The sequence below is a fragment of the Canis lupus genome, chromosome 1, assembly GCF_048164855.1.
Source record: "Canis lupus baileyi chromosome 1, mCanLup2.hap1, whole genome shotgun sequence".
In the NCBI taxonomy this organism is placed as follows: domain Eukaryota; kingdom Metazoa; phylum Chordata; class Mammalia; order Carnivora; family Canidae; genus Canis; species Canis lupus.
The window spans coordinates 17,224,761-17,244,530 of NC_132838.1; the positions used below are offsets into that span (position 1 = coordinate 17,224,761).

Here is a 19,770-nt window from a genome sequence, read left to right on the forward strand (position 1 = left end):
CCCACTGTTGTGAGTACACAGTGGGAGTCTCCTCCCCCTCCCTGTTGCTGGGAGAAGCCCCGAAGGGGGCGAAAAGGGAGCCAGAACCAGGAGTGGAGTCTCAGCAAGCTGGGACATCCAGAAGAAGCCCCAGATGCAGGATGCAGGATTGTGTCAGTTTGCACATCCCTGCTGTCAGATATTAACTTTGATCCTTAATGTGGGAACAATGCCAAGTTTTTGAGTCAGAAATCCTGGATTTACTCCCAGCTCTGCCACTTAAAACCTAATATCTTTGTAGGCAAAGGACTGACAGGACTGACTTCCATGGAGTCCAGGCTGTTTTTTTTTAAATTAGTAAACAATTTTAAAATTGTTTTTTAACTGGTAGTCGTGACCCTGTGCTGCCTCATAAGTTTTTGTAGAAGATTCAATAAGTAAGATAGTAGAGTTAAAAATATGGAATAAATTGGGGGAGCCTGGCTGGCTTAGTCAGTTGAGTGTTCAACTCTTGATCTTGAGATTATAAATTTGAGCCTCACTCTACAGTGGGGTGCAGAGATTACTTAAAAGTAAAATCTTTGGAAAAAAATATATGGTATAAACTGTAGAGTGATGTACATATGTGATTTATTAGGGCAGCAGTTTGGTCCATTAGGATGTAGTGATAAAACTGTAATGGTAACATTGATTATCCATGGCATTTTCAAAAAGAAAAAAAAAGGAAAAAAAAAAGTGACTGCGTAAGAAACTAGTAACTGTGCTTCTGAGAGGAAGAAGGAGTGGTTGGCAGGCAGGGGAAGGAGAGACAGCTAGTTTTCATTGTATACTCTTTTGTAACTTTTGGATATTTAAAAACATGTTCATAATGATTGCTCAAAAAATATGCAAATAAGGTTCAAATGGATGTGGACCAATTTTCACCCTAGGTATACACCAAATAGAAATGTATGTATTGGGGGCGCTTGGGTGGCTCAGTCAGTTAACTGTCTGACTCTTGATTTTGGCTCAGGTCATGATCTCAGGGTCATGGGATCGTGCTCCAGGTTGCCTCCACGCGGGGTGTGGAGCCTGCTTAAGATTCTCACTCTTGGTGGCGCCTGGGTGGCTCAGTCAGCTGGGCATCTGACTTCAGCTCAGGTCATGATCTCAGGGGCCTGGAAATGAGCCCTGTGTCAGGCTCCCCGCTCAGCAGGGAGTCTGCATCTCCCTCCCTCTCTGCCCTTCTGCCTGCTTATTCTTTTTCTCTAATATATAAATAAAATCTTGGGATGCCTGCGTGGCTCATTGGTTGAACAGCTGCCCTCGACTCAGGGCATGATCCTGGAGTCCCGGGATCGAGTCCCACATCGGGCTCCCTGCATGGAGCCTGCTTCTCCCTCTGGCTGTGCCTCTACCTCTCTCTGTGTCACTCATGAATAAATAAATAAAATCTTTAAAAATAAATAAATAAATAAATATAAATAAATAAATAAATAAAATCTTAAAAAAAATTATCCCTCCCTCTGTCCCACATCAGGCTCCTTGCTCATGTGGGAGCCTGCTTCTCCTTCTCCCATTGCTGCTCCTCCTGTTTGTGCTCTTGAGCTCTCTCTCTGTCAAACAAATAAATAAATAAAATCTAAAAATAAGAAAGAAATTAAAATACAGAGCAAAATGTGATATTCAAATCAGAGTCCGATGAATTGGTATCTTTCTCAGGCTTACCAAGTAATAGAACAATGAAATAAAGATATGATCAATGATTGGGACACCTGTCAGGACCTTGACATGAAGTCATACAGGTAACAATGTTAAAATATCAGAATTAAGAAAGTCAATGTGAGAGAGGCACCAGATGACTCAGCCAGTTAGGCGTTGACTCCTGGTTTTGGCTCAGGTCATGATTTCGGGTCCGGGGACCCAGCCGCACTTCAGGCTCCCTGCTCAGCATGGAGTTGGAGATTCTTTTCCCTCTCTCTCCCTTCCCCTTCTCCTTCTCACACACACTTTCTCTCTCTCAAATAAATAAATAAATAAATAAAGTCTTTTAAAAAAAAGTCAGTGGGAGAGTAAAAGATTATTTTATATTCCTCAGAAATGGCAAATGATCAGCAACGCGTAGGGAACTCCAAAGTAGAAGTCAAGTGAAATGTGGAATCCGTGAATTCTAATCTCAGCGGCCAGTAGGGTGAGGACAATGTGTCTAGCCACTGTGTCTAAATGACCTCAAAAATCCCAGGGTTAACGTGTGTGTTGGGCACAAGGCTGGTAGGTGTACAGTCATGGTTTGAACTCGGATTTTTGAAATCTAACATCCAAGCATCTTGTCCATCTCCCAGTTCCTACATCACAGGAAACTGTCTTTCCTCAACCTGTTTGCACTTGCTGGTCCTTGCCCTACCCTCTGCCAAGACTCTGCTGAGGCTGACTCTCCTGTCCTCTGGATCCCAGCTTGAAATGCCACTGGGATGAAATAAATACCTTCTCTGCACCTGATCTGAAAGAGTTCTCCCTCTTGATCCCTCTTGATCTCCATTCCTCGCCTGCTCTCCTCATAACAAATCCAGAAATGTAGCTGCTTTATTTCTTGAGTGGTGCTACCAGCATGGTGTTCTTTATCAGTCTCCCAAACTAGACCATAAGCTCCATGGGCTGAAGGCCACGTCCACTGTGTCTCCAGCTCCCCTTCCTGCACCCGACACTCCCCCTCCTGCACTGAGATGCTCAACAGATGAGCCAAAAAGACAGATTTTATTTATTTTAAATAAAAATCTATATTAACTTGTGCCAGGAAGATGTGAACTATCTGATGACAGGGATGTGAGTTTGCATTAAGCGGTCTTCATTGAGATTTCACATTCAGTTATCTTCATTATCAGTTCTTCAGTTAATTGCACAAGTATGATAAGTTATTTTATGTCTGACATGGGAATTTAAATGTAAAATAAATACAAAATACATTTGTGGTTTAATGAACACTCAATGAAGCTTTTTTTTTTTTTTTCCTGAGGTATTCCTTTCAGTCTGGTTTTATCCCAGATCTTTCTTTTTACTTCCCATATGAAAAGTCTATTAAACCACACAATGGATCTGGAACCGATGACCTTGAGTCTTAACTACATTAGACGTATTTTTTTATCTCATCATACAACACCAGTCAAAAGCTCCACCCATGCCTCTCAACACATTGGACCAGGCACCTTTGAGGAAAGCCTTGGCTCCTTCATCTTTTGTAATCTTCCTCCAGCAGTACATAATATCAGCCCCTTTCTGGCCAGACTGCATCCTCATCAGAGATGAGTAGTGGCTGTACCCTGACCCTGCCCTTCACCGTCTGTGCTCGTGAACAAGAAGCACCTTTGCTGTGACCCAGCCCTCAAGTGTACAATAAAGCTTTGATTCTTTGCTCTCTAAATTTTCTCTGTTCTAATCCCCAACTCGAAATTAGACTAATTCACAGCAGCATGTGGGTGGCTTGACAGCTTGTTACTATTTCCGGGTAGGGTTGCATTTTGCAAAGATAAAGTTCCACGTAGGTCTCTATTTTTCGGCTCTCGGGCAGCATGAGAGGTGAAGACCGTACAACTGATTGGAGGAGATCATTTTCTGCGTGGAGGGCAGCTGAACCTCAAAGTCCGCTCTCTGTCAGCTGCCCTCACAGTTCCTGCTTTTCTGGGTTTCCTCTTCTTCCCTTCTCCTTCCTCATTTCGACTCAGACTTCAAAAGCACTGGGATTTTAAAGATCATTCCCGCCCTTCCCTGTTCCAGGAAGGCAGCCGCGCCCTGAAGGCCTGTGCTGCCAGTGACATCTGGTCTCCAGGGACTTCAGGATTGTGACTCTCTGTTCCCAAGTGTGCCCTTCCATGAGGCGGCCAGGCGTGGTGGTTTTGCATGTGGGATTCTCACCAACGCTTGCCAAGCCTTCAGTTAACTTATTGAAACTGAAAGAACCCTACTGGGAAAATTTGTGCCTGGGCCAGCAGGGGCAAAGGTTGGCTCGGAAGAGCAGAGAGGAAGCCCTGGGTAGTAAGAATAATATTGCTTACAGGGACAAAAAGTAGAACTTGCCCAGGGTGGCCCTGTCCACAGTCTCTTCTTGGGCTGTTTTGAGCTAGATGTTATAAAATCTGTAACAGTGGGGTCTCGCTTCCCATCACCATCCTTTGACACGCACACACATGCATGCACACACACACACACACACACACACACACGCACACACATATGCTCTCTCTAATCTGAGTCCTCCAGAGCTCTGGCCAGGGGCTCAGTGATCTGCTCAGCTGATCGTAGCCCCTGATGAAAGTGAGGGTACATTTTGTCTCTTCAGAGGGGCCCCACCCTTGTTTTTTCCTTTGGCTATCATTTTCCTCCGGGCAGCTGGGCTTCTAGGTGGCCTTCTTTGATGCCTGGGTCATAACTAACCCCGAAGGATGTTGCTGTCAGGCCTTGCTGGGCACCTGCATCCACCCTCACCAGTACCAGAAGTGACAAGTGAATGGCTTTGTCATATTGTTTCTTCAGCCTAGGCTTGCTTTCATCTCAGCCTCAAAACTCAGCTTCTCCGCCCTAAAGGTTTATGACCAGAGGAGTGGATTTAAATAAATAGCCAACTCCCACCTCCAGCACTAGAACTGCTTTTTTTTCCCCCCCACAGGTCTTGAGTTTTAAGGGAGCTGGGCAATTTCCAGGGGAATTGCACGGAACGATAGAGATGCAAGAAAAGGGGAGGAGATTCAGATATAAGAGACCCATCGGTGTCAGTGTGACTTTTGAAAAAAAACGCAACCCTCCCCCAATGTTTTCTAAGAAACGAAAATGCCACGTACACAACGGACTTATCTTTCTTGGCAGAGCCTGGCTTCTAAGTTTTTGCCTCCTGAGCAAAACTAAACACTCTAGTCCTACACAGATCTAACTCACCGCTACCATCCTGGCTGCCCGCGATGAGATGAAGGGACCCAAAACTTGTGCAGCTCCTGAGAGCTAGAAATGCAAAATCTCCGGCCCCACCTCAGACCTACAGAGTCAGAATCTGCATTTTAGCCTTTCCAGGTGATTCCTACACCGCTGAGAACTTGAGAAGCATTGTCTGGCCTCACTCACTGGTAACTTCTTTTTAAACTAGCACCATGCAACCCAGGAGACTCTCTGTGGTGTGTGTGTGTGCCCATAACAGGAGAGGACAGGGCATTTATTAACCAGCTGGAAACAAGAAAAGGCATTATAGTTTCCGTGCATTTAGCAGTTTAAAAAACCCTCCAAACCTCTGACAGCAGTCGGCATCTGTAAACATTCTGTTTCTCATCCTTTTTTTGTGTGAGTGGTTTGTAAAAAGATTTTGGTTTGGTTTATTCTTGTCATTTTTTTGTGGAAGACTCTGAGCAGGGAGCATGACTTAATTCCCAACCTAACCAAAGCCACAAATGGTGGAAACTGAAGTTTGATGGATTTGAAATGCTTTAAGAGCTTTTGTGAAATAAGTAAATAAGTCAATGAGATGTTTAACATGAGTTACCTCTGCGAGGGAGCAGTGGTGATTAATTGGACCTGGGGTGGGGGAAGGGGTGGTGGGAGGGCGGCCCCGAGCTGGCTCCTTGTTAACTGTGGGCATCAGTGATCCTTTAAGATGACCACCATCGGGGCACCTGGGTGGCTCAGTGGGTGGGCATATGCCTTCGGCTCAGGTCATGATCCCAGGGTCCTGGGATCGAGTTCCGCATCAGGCTCCCCACAGGGAACCTGCTTCTCCCTCTGCCTATGTCATTGCCTCTCTCTGTGTGTCTCTCATGAATAAATAAATAAAATCTAAAAAGAATATACAATGACTACCATTGGGTTGTCATGTGGTGGGGGTTTGAGTGGTGCCCCTTTAACTAGATCTTGAACAAGTTAACATGCATTGTTTAGATGACTTTTGTATTTGAGGAGGTGGGCGGAGTTAGGGAAAAGAGTTTTGGAGAGCAGGAGTCCTGTGGGGAGGATGTGGCCTTGTAACTCTCATTTAAATTTAGGCCTAAATTTCTTAAACACTAACTACACAGAATAACGCACAAGTCAAAAATCAATACATATTTTTTTAAAGTAATCTCTACACCCAACGTGGAGTTTGAACTCATAACCCCAAGATCAAGAGTCGCATGCTCTACCAATTGAGCCAGCCGGGCACTCCTTTTTTTTCTTTTTTTAAATGTAAGTAATCCCTATGCCAAATATGGGGCTCAAACTCATGACCCCAAGATTAAGAGTTGCACACTCCACCAACTGAGCCAGCCAGGTGTCCCAGAACACATCATATTTTCTTAGACATTAATGGACATAGAATACTAAACATACGTAATCTCCTCTTCAAATGTTAATCCTAAAAATTTGATTCTCTGAGACACTTCTTTTTTTTTTTAAGATTTTATTTATTAATTCATGAGAGACATAGAGAGAGAGAGAGAGAGAGAGGCAGAGACACAGGCAGGGGGAGAAGCAGGCTCCATGCAGGAAGCCCGATGTGGGACTTGATCCCAGGACCCCAGGATCACGCTCCTGGGCCAAAGGCAGGCGCTAAACCACTGAGCCACCCAGGGATCCCCAAGACACTTCTATACCTAATTCAAATTCTTCTACGGGTTGAAAGATATTACTTTAAAAGGAAACTATCTTTTCAAAATAAACAAATGTGGGAGTGATCTTCCCGTCAATAATCACTGGATTCTCATCAGCCACTCTGATGAAACGTCCTGAGCCCTATTTACAGTCTAGAACTTGGACTTCGTCACTTGCAGGTCCATCGGCCATGGTGACCCGAAGTCATACTCCTGCCCATGGGCTCCTGCAATTCCCGTCCTGTTGTCTCTTAATTGATTTTGTATTTCTTTCCATCTTAAAATACATAAATATGCCTTCCTCCTCACCTGGACTCTCTTCATAAACTTCCAATCTGAAGACCACAGCCTCTGCACCCCCAGCATTATTGAGATAGAATCACCACATACCATTGTGTAAGTTTCGGGTATACGAGGTGCCAACTTGATTCATTTCTGTATTGTAAAATGATCATCACCATAGCATTAGGTACCATTTCTAGTACCTCACATAATTACCTTTCCCTTTTGTGGTAAGATCATTTCAGATATATTCTCTTAGCAACTTTCAAGTATATAAAACAGTATCGTTAACCGTAATTACCATGCTATACATTACATGCCCCAAATATATTTATCTTAGAACTGAAAGGACCATATAACTCTTAATGATAAGAAGTCTTTTATTAGATTCTGGACAGAAGCCACGGCTTTGCATGACGATTTGGTCACAATGTCCAAGATCATTCTACTATTTCACTGATACACTCCAACACACACACACACACACACACACACACACACACACACACACACACCAGCTAGGGTAAGTGGAAATAGTTATGAAAGGCAAGGATTTCTAATTTCTGAGTTAAGAAATACCTTGTAAACGAGAAGAGGAAATATACATATTGCTCTGGTTTCCTGAGAGTCTAAAAATAATTTTAAACATCAATGCATTTCTAATCAAACAATATACAAAATAACATAGCAAAAAATAATAGAAAGAGACAAAATAAAGAAGAAAATGACATCTGGAAAGACTAGGAACGTTTTGTAATCAAGTGGTTGTTTACTTGGGTAAGATCTCCTAAGTGAAAAGGGGAAATGTTCTATTTTTAGTTCCTTGGATGTCCATCTATGTAAAACAGGAAGAGAATAAAGCCTCCTCCTCTGCCCTGCTCCCAGCAGCAAAAAAAATGTGATTTGACCTTAGAACAAGTTAGTAAAATAAATGTGCTCTCTTTGTGATTTCTTTGATTATACACTTTTTTTTTAAACACAATGTCATAACCTGTATGTATGTTAAATATTTCTGATGGAGCTCAATGAAGGACACTCTACTATCTGAAAAGGACTTAGGGGACAGAAGCCCAAAATTCTGACCAACTAGAACTGAAAAATGATGGCTTGCATAAGACACTCCGGGAGATGTCCCCACTCACCCCTGCCCGCCATAAATTATTGCCTTGTCATGAGAAGATTATTTGCGGCTGTGGTTTTTGATGTCACTTGCCAGTGAGAGGGATATCTTTGTGAGATACTTTTAGCCAAGGGGTTGTTTTTGTTTTGAAGTCACAAGTTTTCAGTTTTATAACATTATTCAGCAACTATATCTCCTGTTTTTGTTTTTTTGTACCCATAAGCTCCTAGAGATCTAAGATAATAAAAATGGGTTAGATAATGTAACTGGGTATAAATCTCACAGTATCTTATTCAATTGTCCCTGCCACAGTGTAAAAGAAGTTTTGTTTCCATTTTTCAAGATATGAAAACTGCCCTTCACTACATAGTTAGTGACATTGGGAAGAGCTGGGATTCAAACACAAGATTTTGGTTTTGCAATGCAGGTGATTTCCTGATGCTGAGGATCTCTGCACTGGTCCATACCACCATTGGAGCCTATTTTCATGGATTTCTCTTGGGCGAGTCTTAAAGAGAGATCTACATCTGAACTTGAATATCAACAATGAAGTCTGACACATGGTTGGTATGTTCTGGGAGGATGGGAAAGGTTCAAGCTCTTGATGGCGGATTGCCTCAGTATTTTATGAATCCCACCAAGGAAGGTTATGTCAAGGCGATTTGAAAACATACCAAAATTATATAATTTCTCCTTTGATTGATCAAACGGCCAAATCTTTGTAAAGTCATTTTGTAAACAACCTCATATAAGTGACAGTATGTATTGTAGTCATATTTTAGGTATTTAGCTGTTTTGCTGTTTATTCAGTCTTCGATTGGAGCTATTCTGGAAAACTGTCATTCCAGCTGGACTTTGCAATAAATAGTTGTAACACTTTCTAGTGGAACCATATCCATCTAGAGTTTTGTCCTAAAAGGATTTATTTGAATAGCCTCTAAAGTAGAAAGTGTTCAGGGTGCCTGGCTGGCAAAGTCGGTAGAGTATATATGGTTTTTGATCTTGGGGTTGTGAGTTCAAGCCCCATGTTGTGTGAAGAGATTACTTAAAAAATAAAATATTTTTTAAAAATGTAGGAAACATTCTTGTGGCTTCCTCTGCTTTCCTAGTTTGGAAATTTTCCAGTTTTTTTTTTTTTTCTCATTGTTTTCCAGGATTCTTTGTAGAAAATGGATAAGATAGTCTTGGAGCAAAATCTGGACTTTCATTCTAAAAGACTGAAGGTTCCATAATACATAGACATACTCTTATTTAGAGAGTGAGAGGGAGAAAGAGAATCTTAAGCAGGCTCCATGCCCAGTGCAGAGCCTGACATGGGGCTAGATCTCACAATTCTGAGATCATGACCTGAGCAGAAGTCAACAGTCAGACGTTTAACTGACTGAGCCACCCAGGTACCCCTAGAGATGCTCATTTCTACATGTTTGTGTAAGCATAAGGATAAGGCCTGGTTGTTCTTAGATCAACATCAGAGATAGTCATTTCCTGCCCTGCCCAGATACAAAGAAGAAACTTGGAAATTTGTCATTATTTATTTTTTAAAGTTAGTTTTCATTGTAAAAGCCCAATGTCCAACACTTAATATTAGGATAGATCTCTAAGCTGGACATAACTTTTTTAAAAAGTAAGTTCTATGCCCAATGTGGAGCTTGAACTCAGAACCCCAAGATGAAGAGTCTCATGCTCTACCAACTGAGCCAGCCAGGCATCCCAGGACATAACTTACCTAAGGGAATCTCTGAAATTGTACTTCAATAGCATCAGAAGCATTGAAAGAAATTGCAAGAAGCAGCATAATTAATTATTCAAAGGCAAATTATTAACAATCCTAGGTTTTTAAAAACAGCCTAACACTAAAAAGAAGTCCACAAAAAAAAAAAAAAAAAAAAAAAAGAAGTCCACAAAAATCTTTCAAGACAAGTAAGCCTTCTGGGGCTCCTGGTTGGCTCAGTCGGTGAAGTGTACAACTCACGATCTCAGGGGTTGTGGGTTTGAGGCCCACATTGGGAGCAGAGATTACTTTAAAAAATAATAAACTCTTCATTACAAAAAAGAAAAAAGCCTTTCTATCCTCTATAAATTTCAGTTGTAGTTGGTAAATGTATACAATTCATTAAGTTCTCAGAAGAAACCAGAAAATAGTGAGGGATTATACTTAAAAACACCAAGTTTTAAGATTTTACTTATCTTTTTTAAGTAAGTTCTATGTCCAAGATGAAGCTTAAACTTACAACTCCAAGATCAAGAGTCATGTGCTCTACCCACTGAGCCAGCCAGCCACTCCTAAAAGCACTACATTTTAAAGAGGAATAGAATTCAGGGGCCAGCTGGCTGGCTCATTCAGAAGAACATGGGACTTTTGATCTTGGGGTCATGAGTTCAAGGCCGGGTTGGGTATAGAGATTACTTAAATATATTTTTAAAAAGAGGAATAGAATTTAGAATTAAAGTCCTTTCATAAAATAATAAAGGAAAACAAGTGTAGGATTGGGAATTTGGGGTTTAATTCTGATGATTTCTAACTCAGTATGTGGTCTTGGGCAGATTACCTCATATTTCTAGATTTCCGGGAAAACAATATTTTGTTGAATACTTACACTAGGACCTAAACTTTGTTTACTCTCTTTAAGTATCACATTTCTCATCTGCATAGTCAAGAAAATTTTGAAAAAGGAACTGGCAGTCTTTAGGCAATAATAAAAGCACTTTTCATTTTTTCTAAATTTATTTAAAATCAGTTGATCAACATATATCGTATTACTAGTTTCAGAGATAGAATTCAGTGATTCATCGTTGCTTAAAACACCCAGTACTCATTCCATCATATGCCCTCCTTAATGCCCATCACCCATTATATACATATGTATCACAAGATATGTGAGATATATATAGATATCTAGATAGATAGATAGATATAGATAGATATAGATAGATATGTGATACATATATAGATATATATCTATCTATATCTCACATCTCTAAAAGCACTTTTAAAAATAGCGAAAGTCTTTATCATAATTTGCCATGGGGGATCTGCCCATGTTGTCCCTCTCTTGGTTTATGTCTTCATTATCTCATCTCATTCCCACATCACAAAACAGCTCAGTAAAATTGGGATGCTTTTCACTGATTTCTATAGTGGTGAAATTCCTTTTCATTTCAACATGCTCTCTTTACTTGAAATATGCATGTTCTTTTTTCAACAACAATGTCCATTTTATTTTTTTCAAAAAAATTTTAAGTACTCTCTATGCCCAACATGAGGCTTGAACTCATGACCCTGAGATCAAGAGTCATAAGCTCTACTAAACGTTGCCAGAATTGTTGGGTGTATTAAAAATAAAAAAAAAAATAGCAGAATGAATAGGAAAAAGACCTAACTGTCCTATCTTACTTTTTAAAATTAAAATATAAATAATAAATAAATAAATAAATAAATAAATAAATAAATAAATAAATAAAAATACATTTTTCTATTGTGTAGGTAATCCATGTCTGTTCATCATAAAAAACCCAAAAGTATGGAGAACTGAGACTTGAAAAGTAAATCTCCTGTTATCTCATTTAACCACAGATAACTCCTTATTTTTAGTATATAACTTTCTAGACTTGTTTATACGAAGGTACAAGCATATGTGTACATATATATTTAGAATAGATTACACTGCATCTCCTCTCCTGTAATCTTTCCACACTTAGTGTTCTATCTAAACGTCTTTTCCATATATCTCTCTCATTAAGTCAGTAGCATAAATAATAGAATGTGCTATCATTAGTAACCAATCCACTAGTGATGGACATTTTGTTGGTTTTCAGTATTTTGCCGTTATACATATGCTACAAGGAATATCCTTGAACATACATATTTTAACTTTTTTGTTTTGTTTTTTAACATTCTTCTATGCATACCCCTGAAGTGGTTAATTCTAAATGGGTTTAGTTGAATCAAACGCATTATTTTATTATTTAATTTTTTTGAGGATTTCTTTATCCATTTCAGAGAGGATTGCCCATAGGAGCAGGGAGAGGGGCAGAGGGAGTGAAAGAGGGTAAGCAGCCTGCCCACTGAGTGGGGAACCCCGTGTGACATGGGGGTTCCGTCCCACGACCCTGAGATCACAACCTGAGTCACAACCAAGAGTCGGAGGCTTAACCACTGAGCTAGCCAGATATCTCGCAAATGGATTTTTTTTAAATGCCATCGGCTTTTTGTTTGTTTTTACGCTATAGTTTATTTATTTATTTAATATTTTTTTAAGTAAGCTCTACACTCAACATGGTGCTTGAACTCAGGACCCTGAGATCAAGAGTCGCTCTACCAACTGAGGCAGCCAGGCGCCCACCAGGTCAAATGCATTTTAATTTTTTGATATACTACTCTGCAAAAAGTTTGCATGGCCCGTTCACATTGCCTCTAATGGCATTGGATAATATGGTCTACAACCCCTCACCAAGCATTTGTCCCTCCTACACACTGCAGAAATGATTTTTGCCAGTGGGGTATTCTAGTTTAACTTATATTTTTGCATGTAGAGCTTTAATCTTTTTTAGGTAGTTAGACTACTTTATTTTTCCCTTTATAGGTTTAATATCGGTCCTATTCTAACAGGGTCCTACCCCAGGAGGCTTATAAAATATCTTCCCCTGTTTTCTACCAGAGTTTTCTTTTGCTTCTTTAAGACAAAGATGCAGTTTTTTCTTTCTTTGCCCCTCCTCCCATAGAAAAATAAACTGCCCTCCAGAAAGGTGATACTTATTTACATTCCCACCAGCAATGAATGAAAATAAGCGTTTTCATAGTCCCGGACCACACTGCATGTTGTCTTACATTTTAATATTTATCAATTTGAAAAGAAAAAAAAAAGTATTTCCTTCTGATTTGACTTTACATTTCCTTTATTTTTCATGAAACCATCCTTTAACATATATTTATCGACAATTTTTATTCTTTCTGTAAAACTTGCTTAGTTATGTGCTCCCTGTATTTTTCTGTTGAGCTTTTTTCTTTTTACTGATTTGTAAGAGTTCTTTATATTTTCTTTTTTCTTTCTTTCTTTATATTTTCATATACATTTACAACAAAATCCAGAAGAAGACTATGAAAGATAAGACCCTTTTTCATTATATATGTGGCAAATATTTTGAATTGCATTTTAAACTGTGTGTGACTGCAGATAAAGCCTCAGATTGTGCTGTCTAGAGGTAAACAGGTTGGTAAGGGCCAGGGCTGGGTGTGGGGAGGAGGAGAGAAAACTTTCCAAACAGTTTATGGTAAATGCCAGGACAAAACAAACCCTCCCCAACAACAAACAACAACAAAGCATGGTTCATTCTCATGCTAACACCCACCTACTGATGGTGGCCTCAGGAGGGTGAGCCTGAGCTCCCCAAAAAGAGCCACAAGGGAAACTGTTAGGAGGAAGGAGTGGCCAGCAGGAAAGCGTAGAGATTCAGAGGTCTTGGGACCCACCCAGCTCCTAAAATGCTGTCATGGAACACTTGGGAGATTGCCAAAAACCAAATTATTTTGTCTCTGCTTTGATTTGCCCATGTGATGCACACATAAAATAAAATACATACATAAAATGCTATGCAATATACCAGAAATGTGCTTTTTCCTTTAAGCCAGAGCTCTAGAGCTGTAGATGCTTGGGCTCAAATTACACCCCTTCTACTCTCAACACTAGCCCTAGCAAATACAGGACGGTGCTTTTCACTAACCTTGGCAACCGGGTTGACACAGAAAACAAATTATTTACAGATAAACCTCGCCTATAATGCTCAAATTCTCAAAACCTGTGATTTTGCATCTCTCTGCTTCAAAGCTCTGGATTTGGAATCCTGGCCCACCCACAGCTTTGCCTGGGGATGGGGCATCGCACCACTTATCCTTGTCATTTTTTGTTGGAAAATTGGAGCCTAAGTAATAAGAGCATGATGTTTCCCATCCCACTATGCAAATTCCCACTCATATCTGCACATTATCTCATTATTGGACAGCCGGACCAGGACATAGCTCCTCTTTAAACTTGCTGTGAGCACCCATCCTGCATTAATGCCAGCTACAGTCTCCCTACTCAATCTTTGTCATTATTTGCTGCAGTTCTGCTTGTCCCGAGCCTGCTCAGAACACTTCCATTGAGCGTGCCTCGAGGATGATTAGGGTGAAATGCTCAGAAAAGGCTCTGCATGGCCATCGGCATGGCCATCAGCGAGGTGCCCTTACTCTGCCGGTTTCAGTGTGTCTCCACTTTCGGTGAGAGCCCAACCCCACAGCAGCAGCAGATGCAGGGAGGTGCAATGGTGAGGACTCTTTCCTGGTTCCTGGACCTTGGACCCCACACTAATAGTCTAACACATGCAAAACAGAAGAGGTAAACACAACTCTCTCTGCTTGCTCCTGGAAAGGCTGGGATGAATTCCTTGAAAGGGAAGGGCCTCCTCCTCTGCCTCCACACTTCTAAGGAAAACGTGGTTGAGTCAGTTATGACATTATTTGGGGAGAGCCTGTGTTTCTTCCCTGGGGTGTCCTAACTTCACCTACTATTGTTTCCGTGGCCCTGAATTGTAATCAGTCGTATCTCAAATGAGGTTAAGTCCAGGGAGGAGATAGATGAGCCCAGAGGAGCGGGAGGGGAGGAGGACAAACAGGCAGAGGGGGGGCCGGCAGGGAAGGGAGAAGGCTGCAGGATGACCTCGACAGGGCAGGAACTCCCAACACCCTGGAAATCTCTACTTGGACCTTGAGCAACTTAGAGGAGGGATATCTTCATTCCTTGATGCCATGATTATGATAGGAAACCATCATTGCCTGGTTTGAGTTATAAACCTCGTGAGGATACAGCCGTAGACTCCAGCAGCGTGTGTGTGTGTGTGTGTGTGTGTGTGTGTGTGTGTGTGTGCGCGCGCGCGCGCGCGCACGCACACACACGGAGGGAAAATACCAGATGGGCTTAAGGAAACTTGCCTGGGACTTAGCCAGGCCAGTGCCCAGTAGCTGGGGCTACTACAGGGGTAGGGGGGTGGGGGAGAGGACAGGGCCATGGGGGGGGGGATGGGGGACTTGGGGGATTGCCGGGGGAGGGGGTGCCCCACTGCTGGGCTGAGCCACTGGAACTCCAGAGGTGGCAGGGGAGGGAGCTGATTGTGACAGTCAGTGCTGCTGGCGGTAAAACCACCCTCCTTGTCCATGTGGCAGAGAATAATCAGGAGGCTTGGTGTAGGATGCCCTGGGATCATCCCTGGTAGGCTTTCCTTGAGGTAAAAGGCAACAGCCCCACTACCCCATGGGTTACAGTTTTAACCCCTTAAAATCTGTGGTGTTTTGCATGATTTAGCCACTGAAGGCTCTTTTCTATCATTTCAGAGTCTCAATGATGCCTAATTTTATTTTATTTTTTTAGCCTGCACATCCACTCCAAACTTCCATAGCCTTTTCTAGCAGCAATATTAGGTCATGATAGCCGTGTTTACTAATGATTTCTCAAGTCGCTCTTACTCATCGGCAATGATGTAGCCATATAATCCCTTGACAAATAACACATAACCAGGGTTTCTATCATCTGCCTTATCATACTTGTCTGAGTGTTTTCCCCAGAACTTTTTAGAAATCGGACATTCAGTCTGGAATTTCTTCCACCTACCGACATACTTATTTTTAATTTTTGCCTTGGCCTTTGTTCAAGTATGTGTCATAAAGGCAGTAAGTCATGCTTGGATACATACTCTTTTCCTGAACTGGCTTTGAAACGTCGGGCATGAGGGAGTGATCCTATCTGTCATGCAAACTTTGTTTACCAGAGGGTCAGGGCTGTAGAAAAACACTTCCCCTATAACTGAAGGTGAATGCAGAAGACAACAGTGCCCACACTTCCCACGGCCTTGGTTCATTGTCATGATGATGATTGTGTTAAGGATCTCTGCAGGGGCAGGAGACTTTGGAATATGCAGAAATACTCCTGGCTTAGCGTAGGTTGCCTCCAGCTGGTTGGGACTTTCTACAGTGAACATCTATTCGGTGATTGTAGATAGAACCCACCTCCATTTTGGGGGTCTCTTTCTCCCCTGGAGCAGATCTGAAACATTTTGAAGGAGTGCCAAGTGTTGATCCCTTTCTTTTCGGTACTGGGAAGGGGATGCTTATGCTTAACTGGTGCATTCTTTTACAACAAGAGGAGGCTTTTACTGGTATATTTGAAGGGGGCGGGGTGATGATCCACAGCCAGGGAGACATAAACAGAATCTCCAATAACCACTGCGGGTATAGCCGGAGAGGTCTACCCCTGAGGCTAATTACACAAGCCCAGCTCTAGACGAATGTGCCCCGGGGACTAAAGGAACTCCCCGGTTCTTCTTTACTACTTATGCCAGACATCTGTCAGCACCCCCAGAGATAACTGGAATGGGCCCAGTTCTCTTGTCTCTGTTTCACTAATTACTGGTTCTTTAGGACCTTAGGTCTGCATAAGCCAGACCTGGGGTTGCTGTTTACCAACCAACTTTATCTGTTTAGAACAGAGACTCATCTCTTTTTAACTTGATTTATGGCCCTGTAAGTTCAACTCATATATTTCCTGCTAAAGACTTAAACTTCTTGCAGAGGGGACCTGTGCCCAAGCCCTTAGAGACCCCATCCACAGGGCTCTGACTCAAATATTTATTGAGCGGATAAAGTGAAATGTGGCTATAGTTCTGGAAACATTATGAAGTAGTAGAACAGACACAGTCTCTTCAATTATTGTATAATTGTGACCATCTATGGGTCTCCCACAAAGTGTCATAGTAGAGACAAAAGATTTCTAGTCAAAGCTACAACCTTGAAGATAGACGTAAAATCCTCTTTTTTTTAAATAAATTTTTTTAAAAGATTTTATTTATTCATGAGAGACAGACAGAGAGAGAGAGAAACAGACACAGGCAGAGGGAGAAGCAGGCTCCATGCGAGGAGCCGGACGTGGGACTCGATCCCCGGTCTCCAGGATCACACCCTGGGCCAAAGGCAGGTGCCAAACCGCTGAGCCACCTGGGCTACCCAAAATCCTCTTTTTAAGCATCTAGGGCTGTTTATCTGAGTGAGTAGCAGAGCAAGTGGGTTCCTTTGTCTCCAAGGCCCTTGGGAACTCCCCCTACAGGGAGCCACTTTGCTGACATTACTAGAGAGGTACAAAGTGACACTGGAGAGCCATGACTACACAATCTAGCGCCTGGCCAAGTAAACTGGGCAGTGCTGGAAAGTGCTGGAAAATACTGGGAAGCAGCCCCTCTGAGTCCTTAGAGCTGCTGCACGGTTGTGTGAGGCCGCCACAGAGCAAAGGCCTTGGCTGGCTGGCTTTCGGCAACATGGCAGCCGCATTGGGAACACATCAGAGCCCTGGCACCATGTTGGAGGAGCGAATGACACAGGCACCAGCCACTCACGCTGCCTGCCTCTTGCCTAGGAACTCTAGAAAGCTATCAGAATCCTCAAGTGAAGTGGGTAAAAAACCACCTGCATTTTTTTATTGCAACTCAAGGTCAATCCTTCTGAGGCGGGAAAAACACAGATAGAAATTGTTTAAAACAGCTAGTCCTCTCATCATGATTTGCCTCAACCTCCCTTCTCCTCTGAGTCTGCAGGATGACCAGGAGGTTTTGGCTAGACCCCATGACCCGCCTCAGTGCTCCATCAGTGAATCCCTGGCTGGAGTGGTGGTCTCATTGCTCGGCCCCTAGAACAATCTCTCACTCTTGCCCTTCTCTGCTAGAGTCCAGAGTGCCCAAGTGCTCTCTTGTCTCATCTTCAAATCTCCAAATCTAGATGAATCACTCCTGTGGCAGAGTGTATATTTAACCTAGGAAAAACTCCTCCTTCTAGAAAGAAGTGCATGCTCATCCCCTTCTGTATAGTCTCAGGGACTGGATGAGTTCTAGGATCTGAGAATAACGCATAGGAACAACTCATTCCTTTAAGAACTCCACCTTGGTGGAAGGGCAGGGAGAGGCAATTCTATCACAGTCTGTGAGCTGCTGTTGCCTGTTTCGTCTCATCTATAGCTGCTGAGCCTCTGGAGAAGCAAGACCATTGGACAAACAGTCTTGCCAAGTTGCAAAAGGAAGATGGGCGACCAGGTGGCTTGGTCTCCTTGCAGTCATGCAAAGAGTTGCAGCAGTTTACAGGGTAAGTTCAGAGGCAAGGGTTGAGATGTGGTGCAACCATTATCTAGTCCTGCAAACTTGGACAAGTTACTTAATCCTAATTTCCTATTTTTGGAGGAGGTGGGGTGGAGGGAGGGGGGGAGGGAGAAACTTAAGTAGACTCCACATTCAGCGCAAAGTCTGATGCTGGTCTTGATCTCACGACCCTAAGATCATGACCTGAGCTGAAACCAAGAGTTAGATGCTTAACCAACTAAGCCACCCAGGTGCCCCCGATCCTAATTTCTTTTGTGTCCAAAGCCAGAATAATAGCAGCACCCATGTCATTGGGGACCCATAGGTATTAAATGAGATCATGACATAAAGCATGTAGTCCATGGTATGCGCTCAGTAGCTCCTGGTATTATTATTGTTACAGGGAGTGCTGTTAAAAGTCGTGTCCTATAAAGAATGTGCTCGAACTTGCCCCTAACTCTTAACCCACCTACATCTTTCATCCATTTCTTCTCTATGACTCCGCTGAGGTAAAAGATATCATAAGATCTCATGCTCTGTAATTTTATACTTATTAAAATATTTTCATATTTATTATCCCAGTGCCTCAAATGACATATGCCTAATCAAAATTTATTTTTATTTTTCACAGCTATCTCAGGCTGTAGATGCCCTAGATAATACCGGTGACATCTTGTAAAGGAAAGGAATCTGCCAAGGGCTCGCGGTGGAGGCTGGGCTATATTTGTTTGCTTCGGCTGCCATCACAAAGGACCACACACTGGATAGCTTAAAATAATAGAACATTATTGCCTCATAATTCTGGAGGCTGGAAGTCCAGGATCGAGGTTGCAGGGTTGATTCCTTCTGAGGGCTGTAGGGAGAATCTGTTTGTGCCTCTGCCTTCGCTTCTGGTGATTTGCTGGCGATCTTTGGCCTTCTTGGATTCTAGAAGCATCACCCCAGTCTCTGCCTTCCTCTTCCCAAGGCAACTGTGGGTGTGTGTGTCTGTCTGTAGATCCAAGTTACCTGTTTGTATAAGGACACAAGTCATATTGGATTAGTGCCCACCCTAATGACCTTAACTCGGTCATTTGCAAAGAGCTTATTTCCAAATAAGGTCACATTCACTGCTACAGATGGTTAGGACTCCAACATTTTTTGGGAGGGATGCAATTCAACCCATAACACCAGCCTCACACCAAAGTCATTTGACCCTGTTGCTGTTCAAACACCTAATCTCTTGGCTTCTTCCGTCCTCAGAATCAACCAGGTATTTTTTGTATGTTTGCTTTTTAATAGCAAAGACTCCTGGTGCACCTGCAAAATATATGAATTAAGGAATACTAGAGGAATTGTTCTTTTTTTTTTCTCTTGTGCTTCAGAGAGTTTGGATTCTTTATTTCTGTGATGGAACTGCATCTCCCGCAACTTAGAAGCAGATCATATTGTCTCTACTGTAGTGTGGTAAACAGCCAGAAAAGACCGAGGAAAAACAAAAACAAAAACAAACTATCAAAAGATAGAGAGAAATGGATACAATAGAAGCCCACCCCAATGCCTAATTCACTCAGGCACTTTTGTGTCTCTTTTATTTTGAGGATAGAATCCAAAATAATGACCTCTATCAGGATGCGTCATTACAGCTAGCCAGCTGGGGGTGTTTTCCTTTATTTTTTTTTT

General features: G+C 42.2%; 1 long non-coding RNA gene across 1 annotated transcript in view; it reads right to left on the minus strand.

The window, feature by feature from the left end:
- Nucleotides 1-18,650: 18,650 nt before the first annotated feature.
- The window catches only part of LOC140630914 (uncharacterized), a 95,208-nt gene continuing 94,088 nt past the window's right edge, over nucleotides 18,651-19,770 (minus strand). The window contains exon 3 of the long non-coding RNA XR_012028593.1: nucleotides 18,651-19,116. This is a non-coding gene — a long non-coding RNA (uncharacterized lncRNA). The remainder of the gene's footprint in view (nucleotides 19,117-19,770) is intronic.